A 14,524-nucleotide genomic window follows, 5' to 3' on the forward strand; every position below is an offset into this window, starting at 1 on the left:
CTGTGTCTGTCTGTAAATTCATAGGTAAAGGTCTGGAAGGATGAACTTTAAATTAATCATGACAGTCATTCCTGGGAAAAAGTGAAGGATAATTTCACCTTTTATTAAATACTAGAGGTCTGGTACATGAATTCGTGCATGGATGGGGTCCCTCAGGGTGGCGTATGGAGATTGGGCCCCAGCTTGCACCCCCAGTCTCACAGCCCCAGTTTTCGCCCCCAGCCTTGCAGCCCCGCAGCCCCGCCTGGCCCCCCACCTTGGCCTGGCGCCGCCCGCTTACCTGCTCCACCATCCCGCTGTGGTCCCACTCTCATTGGGGCCCATCAAGGCCAGCAGTCCACTCCCAGTGCTCGCGTCACCGACGCCCACCATGTTCTGCGCCCAACCCTGGTTGTCAGCGGATGTCATAGTGAGCAGTCGAACTGATCGAACGACTGCCTGAGGGGACAATTTGCATATTAGGCTTTTATTATCCTATATAATAAAAAGCTAATATGCAAATTGTCCCTACGGGTAGGAGTTCAACCGACCTGGGGGTTAGATGTATGCTGACCACCAGGGGGCAGCACAGAACATGGTGGGTGTCAGGGACATGGTGCTGGCAGTGGAGGTGCTACCACCCCGATGGGCCCCGACGAGAGCGGGACTGGGGCGGGATGGTGGAGCAGGTGAGCAGGCGGTGCCAGGCCAAGGTGGTGCGAAGGGAGGCCCTGGCTGTCAGCCGGCAGCTGCTAAGGACACTACCCATGCACAAATTTTGTGCACTGGGCCTCTAATATAGGATATTTATGTATTGTTTGAATTTTTAATAAGTACATTAATGAATAACTTCTATATTTTAAGCATACATAGATAAAAAAGAGACTGTAGTTACTGAAAGAAGCCATTAGTGATTACTTAGTTAGTATGATATATAAATACCAGAATTCATAAAAGCAATACATTTGACTGCATAAAAATTAACCTCCAAATAGGGGTACAACTAAAGCAAGGGAAACTTTCACTTCCAACAGTTCTGAAATGATGGAATTTCCTATGAGAATTTTATAGTTTATAAATCTAAAACACATAAAAGTTCATGCATAATACTTTAAGAATATTTTTTAATCTCTATGTGAATGAAAATTTTTATATATGCAGATGGGAATATAAATTGATATGACTTCTCTGGCAATAGAAGTGCCTTTTGACTTTGAATTCTACTTCTAAGAATTTAGTTTTTAAAAAAATCACAGATGTAAAGATTTAGATTCAGTGTTTCTTGCATTGCTATTTATAATATAAATTTTGAAAGATCTTTATTTTGAAAATAGGAGATTTTTAATAAAGTAGAATACATTTATTCAGTGGATAGTAGCCACATAGTAAAAGGTTATGGTGTTGAGTGCTTACTATGTACTTGACTTGTTCTTTTATCTATTATCTCATTTAATCCTTAGAATACTATGCCTGTGAGGTAAGCACTTTCTATTTCCATTTTATATATAAAGAAACTCAGGTACTGAGAGAGCTTAAATAACTTGTCTAAAATCATACAGTAAGCCCAGCTGGTGTGGCTTAGTGGTTGAATGTTGACCTATGAACCAGGAGGTCACGGTTCAATTCCCGATTAGGGTACATGCCTGGGTTGCAGGCTCCATCCCCAGTGTGGGCATGCAGGAGGCAGCCAATCAATGATTCTCTCTCATCATTGATGTTTCTCTCTCTCTCTTCCTCCCTGAAATCAATACAAATATATTTTTAAAAATAATAAAATCATACAGTAAGTTGAAGAGCTGGAATCCAGTTATGTCTGTCTGACTTCAGAATTCGTGCTCTCAATTACAGTATTTAATGATATCATGAACATGAAATATGTAATAATATATTACATAAAAAAGGTTATAGCCCTAACCGGTTTGGCTCAGTGGATAGAGCATTGGTCTGCGGACTCAAGGATCCCAGGTTCGATTCCGGTCAAGGGCATGTACCTTGGTTTGGGCACATCCCCAATAGGGAGTGTGCAGGAGGCAGCTGATCAATGTTTCTCTCTCATCGATGTTTCTAACTCTCTATGCCTCTCCCTTCCTCTTTGTAAAAAATGAATAAAATATATTTTAAAAAAATAATAATAATGTTTTTTAAAAAAGGTTATGACATGGTCTCATTTTTTGCATGTAAAATTTACCAGAAGGATATATTCTAAAATGTCAACAATAACAGTTGAAGGTTGAGATTATGGTTGATTTTTGTCTTTTGTTTATTGTTTTCCACAGTGGACATAATGACTTATTATTAAAGGGTTTTGTTTTTTTAACTTTTTATTGACTTTTAGAGTGGGAGAGAGAAACATCGATGTGAGAACAATACATCTTTTGGCTGCCTCCTGCACGCCCCCTACTGGGGATCAAGCCCGAAACCTGGGCATCAAGCCCACAATCCGAATATGTGCCCCAGCCAGCAACCCTCCAGTGCACAGGATGATGCCCAACCAACTGAGCAACGCTGGCCAAGGCTTATTAAAGTTTTAAAAAAGATATTCATTTCATAGCAGAGGGGTGGGGTGGATTAAAAAATAATCATTCCCTCTTCCCCTCTGTTTCTGAAGAGAGATATATTTCTAAGTTTGGGTGTGTCCACTCTTGATGTTGCCTGTAATTTCCTGTTGGCTCTAGTTTACAAAAACTACAAGGTTGAAACGGCAGTGTTATTCTGAGGTCTGAACATGCGAACAGTTGAAAGTTAATTTGAAGTCATAACCTTGTAACCATTATCAGTTTGTTCCCTAGATCTGGGGCCCTGGCCACTAGGAAGAAGATTCAGAAACCAGAAGAAGCACAGTACCTAAAATTCACACAGTTAGCAATTCACATGGCCCATCTCTTTTGCTTTTCACTAGGAGATCCTTTTTACCTCTCCTTTTTCTCAGGTCTCTTTTGTTCGCTTAAGGGTCTTTTTACCTGGGTGAAAAGAATTTGAACGAATCATAAACAAATAGCTCTTTTGTGCCTGACTTTTTGTGCATTTCTGTTGCCATGTAAACCAAATAAAGCTAGCTTAGTGAGTAAACCAGCTGCTCCCTGCAACCTCCCTCCTTAGAGGAAGTGGTGACAGTAATTGAAGAGAAGAAGAAAGGGTAGAAATTGAGGGAAGAGAGTATAGTGTTTACAGTCCTAGTCTTGATTCTTGCTCTGATTATAATGCTACCTGTAGCTGTTTGTGTTGGTCCTTAGTCATTTTTCCCAGCAGCTTAAATGTAGCTGACTAATAAATAGGGCTTTTTTCTATTTGTTTGCATATTGGAAACCGTCACTATTTTGGGGTGGACTTAATAGATTCTTTTTTCTTTCTTTTTTTCAATATGGAACGCTTCACGAATTTGAGTGTCATCCTTGCGCAGGGGCCATGCTAATCTTCTCTGTATCGTTCCAATTTTAGTATATGTGCTGCCAAAGCGAGCACAAATTAATAGATTCTAAGCTGTCTTTCTATTTGCATGTTGGAAAACCTAGGAAAATGAATGGTTGTAGAGCATGGCATAGGGTTTATGACTTTTGGTTATAAAGTGTTACACTTTTGGAAATTGGCATAAAAAAAGTCATTCCAGGGCTTCTAATTAAATATGCATAGAGCCGAAACCGGTTTGGCTCAGTGGATAGAGCGTCGACTTGCGGACTGAGGGGTCCCAGGTTCGATTCCGGTCAAGGGCATGTACCTGGGTTGCGGGCACATCCCCAGTAGGAGATGTGCAGGAGGCAGCTGATCGATGTTTCTCTCTATCTCTCTCCCTTCCTCTCTGTAAAAAATCAATAAAATATATTTAAAAAAAATAAATATGCATAGAGGCAATATGCAAAGACTACATGTAGCGAGCTGGTCAGTAATTTACAAGTATTTATAATTACAACTGGATGGATGATAACAGCTGAAGCCTAAAACACATGGCACAGAAACTAGGTGAGTACTTGGAATTAGATAGTTAGGTGTTTGTTTAAATTATAAATATTGTTTAGGGGTTAGTGAGGTATTATAGGCTGAAACATTATTGTGGGGAAAGAGTGTTACCATTACTCGTCTAGTCCAGATATGGAGAAAAAGTCATCTCTTCTCTGATCTGAGGAGACTTTGGAAATTAATCAACATCATATACTCCATCGTCACTCTATTGTGGCATATAAAATTAAATTTAACATTCCATCTAGGTGGTCCATTTCACCTCTTAGCTAGGAAAGAGCAAAAGTTAGCGCTGGCAGCTTCTGCTCAATAGTTAGATCATCAGCCCACAGACTGAAGGGTCTTGGTTCGATTCTGGTTAAGGGCATGTACTTCACTTGCAGGCTCAATCCCTGGCCCCTCAATATGTCTCTCTCACATTGACATCTCTCTGTCTCTTCCTCTCCCTTCCACTTTCTCTAAAAATCAGTGGAGCCTGGACGGTGTGCCTCAGTGGTTGAGCATTGACCCAGGAACCAAGAGGTCACCAGTTCAATTCCTGGTCAGGGCACATGCCTGGGTTGCAAGTTCCATCCTCAGAAGGGGCTATGCAGGAGGCAGCCGATCAATAATGTTTCTCTCTCATTGATGTTTCTATCTCTCTATCCCTCTCCCTTCCTCTCTCTAAAAATCAATAAAGACATATATAAAAATCAGTGGGAAAAATAACCTTGGGTGAGGATTACCAAAGAAAAAATGCTAAATAAGAAGTATTTACATTTAAATAGCCAGAAACTTTCTTTCGTGACTTAGTTTTTATTTCTTGTTTCTTTATGCAAACATAAGTAATGCATATATTTATTCTTATCCTCCTTTTCTTACATAAAAGGGACCCCTAATATGAACCTCCTGTGTGAATACAAAAAAAGCTTCCTCTTTTTACAGATCTATGTTATTCCATTGTTTGAACGTACTTCAGTTTATGTAATCAAAACCAACCCTGTTGCTGGACATTTGGGTGGTTTCAAATAGTTTTAAGCTGAAATTTAGAAACTTAAAGGTCCTCTTATTAGCAATCTCACTTCAAGGTCATGCTACAGAAGTTTATACATAGAAACCAGTTAAATATAAATCAAAAACTACAAATCCAGCTGTAGTTCTAATGTGGGCTGTGAGAAGACGTCTGCATAACTTCATAGTTACGCTGCTGTATTCATGCAACCTCACTCTGCTTTGTTTTTCTTTTTTTTTATCATCTGTTTCTCTGGTGCTCTTTGGTTTATTTTTTGTCTTTTAATTGTTTTCTTGGTTCCTTCCTGACCTTATCCAATGCACCAGCCTCCCTTACTGCTAATTAGACCTTTATTAGGAAATTATTAGACTTGTAAATGACCTTTACATATTACAGTCACAAAAGCATAGCAGTTTTCAGTCTAAATCAGGAATGGACTCCTGCTGTCTTCCTTGCTGGAAGCTATGTAAGTCTTATTACTCAGGTAATGCCCTTCTACTGCCATTGCCCCTACCTCCTTACCAAGATACACTTGGTAACAAATTTGCATTCTATTGCAAATAATTCATACATACTTATCAACTGCCCCAGGAGGTTGGCATCTTACAAGGCTCTAGAGGCTCACCCAGACTAGGAAATGCTCTTTAAATCCTTGAATTGTACATAAGCCTGAGCTCTTTGGAGGGAAGTACACATGGATAAGTGATTGATATTACTCTGACTATCCTGCCACAAGGAAAAAGAGTGGAATAAAGAAAGGAAGGAGAAGACACACAAATTTTTTTTTAAATATGTATTTCTTTATTGGTTTCAGAGAGGAAGGGAGAAGGAGAGAGAGATAGAAACATCAATGATGAGAGAGAATCATTGATCGGCTGCCTCCTGCACACCCCCACTGGGGACTGAGCCTGCAACTCAGGCATGTGCCCTTGGTCGGAATCGAACCTGGGACCCTTCAGTCCGCAGGCTGACGCTCTATCCACTGAGCCAAGCCAGCTAGGGCCAAAAAAATTTTAGTTAGGGGGAAAAGGTACCTTGAAAATCATTAATGGTTTTGTTTTTTGTTGTTGTTTATTTAATCCTCACCCAATCAATCACACACTGATTCCAGAGAAAGAGGAAGGGAGAGGGAGAGAGAAACATTGATTGGTTGCTTCACATACGCACCTGGAGCAGGGATCAAACCCGTAACCTCAGACCAGTTCAGAATAGAATCGAGACTGTTCAGTGCACTGGACCATGCTCTAACCAACTGAGCCACACCAGTTAGGGCTATTGATCTATATTTTGTTACTAATTTGGTCCGTGATTAGTTCTGTGATTTCATTTATCTGAAATCACACCTAAGTTTCCACACCTAAGAAAAGAGTGGTTTGGAATTTTTAAAAATCTCTGAAATTCTAGGGCAAGAAGAAATAGAAGTGAAGCAGAGATGTCTTCAAGATTCCATACTGATTTCAAATAGTATAAAGTGGATATTTTGTCCACTACAGTACTGTGTAATACCTATTACAGTTGGTGTTGTTACGTATTTAGAGGGTTTTTTTTGTTGTTGTTGTTTTTAATATATTTTTATTTATTTCAGAGAGGGGAGGAGGGAGAGAGAGAGAGAGAGAAACATCAATGATGAGAAAGAATCGTTGATCGGCTGCCTCCTGCACCTCTCCTCCTGGGGATCGAGCCCGCAATCAGGACATGTGCCCCAACTGGGAATCGAACCATGACCTCCTGGTTCATGTGGCCATGCTCAACCACTGAACTCCACTGGCCGAGCCAGAATATAGAGGTTTTAAACAATCATTTTACTTTGCTTGCAGTTTGTGGGTCAGAATTATGAGAATGGCTCAGCTGAACAGTTTTTACTTGGGGTTTTTCCCTTTTTTTAGCCCTGCCAGTTCATAACTTTTGGCCAACCAAGTAATAAATTTAAATAGGTGTTTATGCTACATATTCAATTGTTTACAGTGGGAGTCTTATTCAGTGTTTTACTACTTCATACTTTTGGAAATACAAATTACTCTTAGAACTTACCTTTACAGATAGAATTAACTAAAAGCACAGCATATAATTCTTTGGTACCACTTTCCAGAGAGATAAAGAGATATGGGAAGGAAGAGAGGTATGTGGTGGCAGCAGTGGTGTTGGTGGTGATGGGGCCAATGAGGATGGAAATGGAAGACTGAGTATATATAAGTCATTGTCCCCAAAGTGCCCTTCTAGAATTCTATGAATTTCTAGAGTAGTATTGACACAAACATGATTATCATATAAAACATTTTGGATAAGATAGTGGAAATAAGAACTATAAAATCTGCCTATAATCTTGAGAATTTACCAACAGCTGCAAAGATCTAGCGCAGCGGTTCTCAACCTGTGGGTCGCGACCCCTTTGGCGGTTGAACGACCCTTTCACAGGGGTCACCTAAGACCATCCTGCATATCAGATATTTACATTACGATTCATAACAGTAGCAACATTACAGTTATGAAGTAGCAACGAAAATAATTTTATGGTTGGGTCACAACATGAGGAACTGTATTTAAAGGGCCAGAAGGTTGAGAACAACTGATCTAGCAGGTGCTTAAAGGGAAGAATGGTAATGTAAAGGAGCCTGGGCCATAAGCCAGTTAATTAACTTAGGTAATAATTATAACAGAGTTTGGCTAAACTTACAAAAATTCAAAAAAATTTAACAGAAATGAATAAGAATGGATTATAAAGGTAAAACTTCAGATAGGAAGTAGCATACACTTTGGCATTAGAAAAAAGTAAGGAAGGCCAATAGAAAGTAAATAGGAAAGAGTAAAGAGTACAGATAAAGGAGATAGAAAAGGCATTTGCAGAAGTATAAGGGAGGACCTTATAATAAAAATAATGGTGTTTCTGGACCTTGTTACTACCTATCAGATGGTACTAACCTGAGAGTCTTTTTAGAGTCCTCCCTATTGAGTTAACTCAAAGGTGGTATCAAGAAGAAACAAACGACATTTTTAGAAGGAAAGGAAGAATAATAATGACTCAAGTTTTCAACCTAAGTGACTAGACTAATTAAATAGTGAGATTAAAAATTTGTTTAAATAACACAAAAGTATAAGGGAAGTAGTTTGAAGAGATGAGACAGACCTCTTCCTTAAAGTAGGAAGGAAGAAGGAAAAGTTAGGTGAATATACCAAAAAAAAATTATTAAAATATGAGGGAACTTCCCATAATCTCAGTCTTCTAATAAGAAGGCTCATTAGCTAGTGAGGCTGGGACTCCTCAGAGATGGAGGTATATGCAGAATTAGCAAAAGACTTTGAGACTCAGCAGGACATTCTTCTAGACCTATTGGAAAATTTTGACACACCATTTGGAAAAATGACTTCAGAGCTAATAGCAGAACAAGAGCCTGCTCAAGAATGAGTTATGCAGAGAGCAGACATTTTGGATTTCTTCCTTCAGATCCTGGAAGCTTTGGGGGGGATATGGAAATATTTGAAGAATTAACTTGTTGAGCCAAATTGATACTGAAAAGTACTTTAAATTGATTGGTTTTCTCCTTTTGTGTGTTTGAGAATTTGATATATAATGTAGCTCTGTACCCTGTGGGACTTAACAAGAATCCTATATAATAAAAGGGTAATATGCAAATTGACCCTAATGGCAGAATGACTGGGAACGACCGGTTGCTATGATGCACACTGACCACCAGGGGGAAGATGCTCAGTGCAGGAGCTGCCCCCTGGTGGTCAGTGCGCTTCCACAGGGGGAGCGCCACTCAGCCAGAAGTGGGCTCATGGCTGACCAGCACAGTGGCAGTGGCGGGAACCTCCATGGCAGCACTAAGGATGTCCGATTAACGGCATTAAGGATTCTTGTTAAGCCATCAGTCAGACATCCCCCAAGGGGTCTCAGACTGCAAGAGAGCACAGGCTGGGCTGAGGGACCCCCTTGAGTGCATGAATTTTCATGCACCGGGCCTCTAGTTAATTATAAGCAACTACTGGAACAGACTGTTCTGAACAAAATGTTATTCACTTCCCATGTATTTTAGAGGTTCATGTAGAAGAGTGTAACATTTCATTTTACTGTTTTAAAATGATTGAAGTACAACTTTTTAAAATATATATATTTTTATTGATTTCAGAAAGGGAGAGAGAGAGAGTAGCATTAATGATGAGAATCATTGATCAGCTGCCTCCTGCTCGCCCCCTACTGGGGATCTAGCCCACAACCTGGGCATGTGCCTTTGACTAGAATCGAACCCAGGATCCTTCAGTCCACAAGCCGACCCTCTATCCACTGAGCCAAACCAGCTAGGGCGACCTATACTTTTAAAAGTGCATTTATTACATATATTTAAATATATAAATCCTCCTTTCCCAAGGCCTACTCATTCCTTGTCCCCACAGATAACCATTATTGTCAATAGCTTCTTGTGCTCCATTCCAGAAAAATATGTTGTGTGTGTGTGTCTAATATTATACACTAGAGGCCCGATGCATGAAATTCGTGCAAGAGTAGGCCTTCCTTCCCCCGGCTGCCAGCACCAGCTTTCCTCCGGCCGTCGGCAGGCACCTGGGACCCGAGCTTCTTCGCAGCCCCAGCTTCATCCGGAAAGTCGTCCAGAAGGACGTCTGGTCTAATTAGCATATTATGCTTTTATTGTTATAGATTATTATGTATTGCATTATATAAAAATATATATCAACATATACATAACCTTGACCGTGTATTTAAACTACATATCTTAAACCACTTCATTTATATCCTTGCTCAATCAATTATGTAAAATCCTTCCTCTTTACCTCTGACTTCTGGTTCTCATTTCCTCTGTATAGGGAAGTATACTATGGGAACATAAATTCCAAACACCTGTTTTGTTTTTCTAACCAATTTTCTATTTCACTGCATTCACATTTGATTAACATAGCTTAAGATAGAAAAAATAGTTTCCTTTTATTTTAATTTTTTGTTTTAAAAAGAGTGAGGAGAAAATTGAAAATCGTTTGTCACTATTCAGTATTCCTGTGAACAATGTTTTATTAGCCCATCTCTCTCCATTTGGTATATCCCTACAGTTTATCCCCACTAGAGGGCAGTAGGATATTGTTTGTTTTAGGTGGGCTGTTTTTAATTAATTTTTTGTTAATCCTCACCCAAGGATATTTTTCCATTGATTTTTATTTTATTTTATTTTTTCCCACTGATTTTTAGAGAGAGTGGGAGAGAGGGAGGGAGGGGGGAAGGGAGGGAAAGAAGGTGGGAGGGAGTTAGAAGACAGTTAGGCAGTTTATTACAAAACTAAAAATACTCTTACCATACAATCCAGCAATTGCACATGTTGGTATTTACCCAAATGAGCTGAAAACTTATGTCTACACATGAATGTTCATAACACCTTTACTCATAATTGCAAAATCTTGGAAGCAACCAAGATGTCCTTCAGTGAGTGAATGGATAAACTGTAGTACATTTAGACAATGGAATATTATTCAGCACTGGTAAGAAATGAGTTATCAAGCCATGAGAAGACATGGAAGAACCTTAAGTCCATATTACTAACTAAAAGAAGCCAGTCTGAAAAGGTCCCATACTGTGTGATTCCAACTCTGTGACTTTCTGTAAAAGGCAAAACTAAGGTGACAGTGAAAAAATGAAACGATCAGTGGTTGCCAGGGATGGGGGCATAGAAGGTGGGGGTGGAGTAAAAGAGATGAATAGGCAGAGCACAGAGGAATTTTAGGGCAGTGAAACTCTTCTGTATGATAGTATAATGATGACAGATACATGTCATTATACATTTGCCAAGTCCATAGAATGCACATCCCCAAAAATGAACCCTAGTGTAAACTATGAACTTTGGGTGATAATGATTTGTCAGTGTAACAAATGTATCACTCTCATGCAGGAAGTTGATAGTGGGAGAGGCTATGTGTATTAGGAGGCAGGGGATATATGAGAACTACCTGCACTTTTTGCTCAATTTTGCTGTGAACCTAAAACTGCTCCAAAAACATCTGTAAACAAACAAACAAAAAAACCCACCCAGCTGTAATAAGAAATTGCATGGAGACAGGTCAGAAAACTCAGGACTACTAGTCTAAACTTGAAATCACTGAGCTAATACTCTAGGACAGCGGTTCTCAACCTGTGGGTCGATATGCCTTTGGCGGTCGAACGACCCTTTCACAGGGGTCGCCTAGGACCATCCTGCATATCAGATATTTACATTACGATTCATAACAGTAGCAACATTACAGTTATGAAGTAGCAACAAAAATAATTTTATGGTTGGGTCACAACATGAGGAATTATATTTAAAGGGCCAGAAGGTTGAGAACCACTGCTCTAGGGACAAGGGTATTGGTGTATACTCATGTATACAAAAGAGCCTGTAAAACCAAGGTGCAATGATTGTGTAGCTTGTAGCTGGTGGATACGCTACCCTCAACCCTCATTTTTTATTGTACATGGATTGGGACGGGGGCGGGGGGGGGGCGGAGTAATGACAAAAGTCACCTTTTCCAAAAAGAATAATAACTAATACTTCTGGATATTTATTCTATAGATGTTCTCCACATGTGTGACCTATCATATATAGAATAATAGTCATTAAAGTATTATCATGGTGATTTACAAATAGCAAAAGATAGGAAGTAATCTAAATGTCCATTGGAAGTGGACTGGTACATCTATAAAATAGAATAATGTGCTCTGGTGGCTCTGTGAGACAGAGGTGATGTCTCTGTAAAACGTCTTCCTTCTCTGGACTTTCCTCTGCATTGTTTTTCAGATAAGGAAGAAAAGTAGATAAAGAGAAAAGTGGGTGTAATAACCTGTGAGTTGTAATTCTATACTAAGAATTGCTTTGAACATTATTGACCATTACCTGTTACTGGCTGACTTCATAAATTATAATTATGAACTACTTATTTGACTTCATTTTGCACACTTTGTCAGTTGTAAATGTGATTATTCACACTGTTGCACAACCTAGTTTACTCGGAATCATTTACCCCAAATATATATGGTTATCAACTGTGTTTACTTTTTAAAATTAAAATATTGAGTTTATGTCACATGTATACTTTCGTTTCCCCACCATTTCTATTTGTCTGACCACCACTACTACTATATCCTATCATAACATCCCATACCTACTTAAACCAAGCAAAGGGTGGGCTTCCATCTTTAATAACTGTTTAGGCACTTTGGACAACACATTCTTGGCAATGGAACCTGGACATTTATCCGACATGCTAAGGAAAGTTCTCATTCTGAATTTAAAAAGGACAGCTGGAAATTTTAACAAAGTATCTAAAGAGACTTCCTCTGCTTCCAGAGATCTTGATTAGCCTCCTGGTCAGTCATCTAGAAGCAATTCTTTACATAATTGATGAACTTGGCTTCCACTTTGGGAAGAAAGCCACCTTTTCTATACTTGCTTGCATCTTTGCTTTAAAGTCTTCTACAGAACTAGATCCTTTTGGTGTTTTAGGAGTTCTTTTCCTGTTCCTTTTTTGTTTTAGGAGTCTTGATCTTTTGATCTTGGTGTTGATGGTTTTGAGTCTTTTCCATTCTGGTTTGATTTTTGTGCATTTTTGGCTGGAGTATTTTGTGCAGATTTCTTTACTGGAGCCTTTTCTTCAGCTTCATCAAAATCATCATCTTGCCCTGGCCAGTGTTGCTCAGTTGGTTGGAGCGTCATCCTGTACACGAAAAGTCATGGGTTCGATTCACATGCCAGAGTTAGGGCTCAGTCCCCCATCGAGGTGCATATGGAGGCAACCAGACTATGTTTCTCTCTCTCTCTCTCTCTCTCTCTCTCTCTCTCTCTCTCTCTCTCTCCCTCTCTCTCTCTCTCTCTCTCCCTCCCTCTCTCTCTCTCCCTCCCTCTCTCTCTCCCTCTCCCTCTCTCTCTTCCCCTTCTTCCCTTCCTCCCTTCCTCTCTCCCTCTCCTTTCCCCTCTCCCCCGCCTTCTCCCTCTCTCTCTCTCTAAAATATTAATAAAAATATGTACTTAGGTGAGGATTTAAAAAAGAAAAGAAAAACAGCTTTCCTTTTCTACAATGGTTGCCATTACTTAGAATTTTTTTTTAAGTATCATCATCACCATCATCTTCATCAGCAGCAAGTTTTACATTTTTTCTGTGGAACCTTGCTACCACTTCCAGGGCAGAATGCTTCCCACATATACTTGCGAGTTTCACATCCCCCTCCCCTTCATCTTCTGACTGCATCTTCCTCCACAGCTACCAAGTGCTGTTCACCAACCACACTGAGCCACACTTCAACCATAAGACCACAGGCCGTGTGATTTCAAAGCCACCGAGGGAACTTGTTGGCTGTACTGACATTTTCAAAGTTGCTAGTGTTACTTTAATTGGACTGCCTTCTTAATTCATTGCCTTTGCTTCAAAAATGTGCGATTTATCCTTTGTACCAGCCTCTAAACTGACCGTTCTTACAGAGAATTGGTGCTCATTTTCATCATTATCCACGTTAAAGTGATGATCTTTGTCAGCCTTGAGTTCACAACTGAAAAGACAGTTCTGAGGCCTCGGGAACTCATGTTCATGTCCATTGAATCTTCATGGGGTGATGACATGCACTTAGGTGGGAGAGAAGGTGAACGGAGATAAAGACTACGTGTTTGCAGAACAGAAACTCAGGACAGAATCACACCAGGGTTAACTGCGTTTACTTTTGTCTATTGTTTTAAAAGGCCTAAGAGAGGATGGAATTTTTTACCTACGAGGTAGTTTGGGGTTAATAAGAGTTCATTCAACAAACATGTGAGGATAAGGGCACTTCAGATAGAGTGCAAAGGTACCTAGATTTGGGTCTTTGCTCTGCCTCTTATTAGCTGTGATCTTGGATCAGTTACCTAACCTATCTGTACTTCCATTTTCTCAGATAAAATGGTGATGATAAAAGTACCTACCTCACAGGTTATTATAAAGATTCAATGAGATAATACATACCAGAACTACATAGTATTTGGAATATAGAAAGTATTCAATAAATATAGTTCTTTTTTCCTTATTGTTATTAGAGGCATGAAGATGCCAAGCACCATGACAATTTTGGAAACTTAAAGAGTTAGGTATAAATAACATTTCTTCAAGATCCAAATCTAATATTTCCTCATTGAACCTTTCCAGATCCCCCAAGCATTGAGCTGTGCTCCTGCAGCTCTTTGCTTGTTATTATAATTTCTCTGGCTACTACTATGCCTTCAGTGGTAGAAGCTGTATATTTTAAGCATATACCGAGTATCTCTATGTATCAGACATTATGCTAGGTGAACAGTACAGAAAAGGTCTCTGCCCTCTCAAAGCTTAAATTCTAGAATGGGGAAACAAAAAAATAAGTGATTTCATATAGTGGTAAGTAATTGAAGAAAATAAAATAATGGGTTCAGAGTGTTGGGGGCAGGGCCAGACAGGATGATCAGGAAGGCCTTGAAGAGATGTCATTTGAGTTGAGACCTGAAGGATGAACTCTTTGGATTGTGTGTAACACTTTTTAAAAATATATATATTTTGTTGATTTCAGAGAGGAAGGGAAAGGGAGAGAGAGAGAGAAACTTCAATGATTAGAGAGAATCATTATTC

General features: G+C 39.5%; 1 protein-coding gene and 1 pseudogene across 2 annotated transcripts in view; one reads left to right on the plus strand and one right to left on the minus strand.

Moving 5' to 3' along the window:
* Positions 1-14,524, plus strand: part of AHCYL2 (adenosylhomocysteinase like 2) — a gene marked incomplete at its 5' end in the record, with an annotated part of 164,561 nt that overhangs the window by 78,332 nt on the left and 71,705 nt on the right. The gene's annotated exons all lie outside the window — the stretch shown is intronic.
* LOC308527236 (nucleophosmin-like) lies at positions 12,225-13,515 on the minus strand (annotated as a pseudogene). The gene is made up of 2 exons: positions 13,008-13,515; positions 12,225-12,616 (listed from the first exon to the last, which is right to left on the minus strand). The product of its transcript is annotated as a nucleophosmin-like (transcript).

The sequence above is a fragment of the Myotis nattereri genome (assembly GCF_964212035.1).
Source record: "Myotis nattereri genome assembly, chromosome: 11".
In the NCBI taxonomy this organism is placed as follows: Eukaryota; Metazoa; Chordata; class Mammalia; order Chiroptera; family Vespertilionidae; genus Myotis; species Myotis nattereri.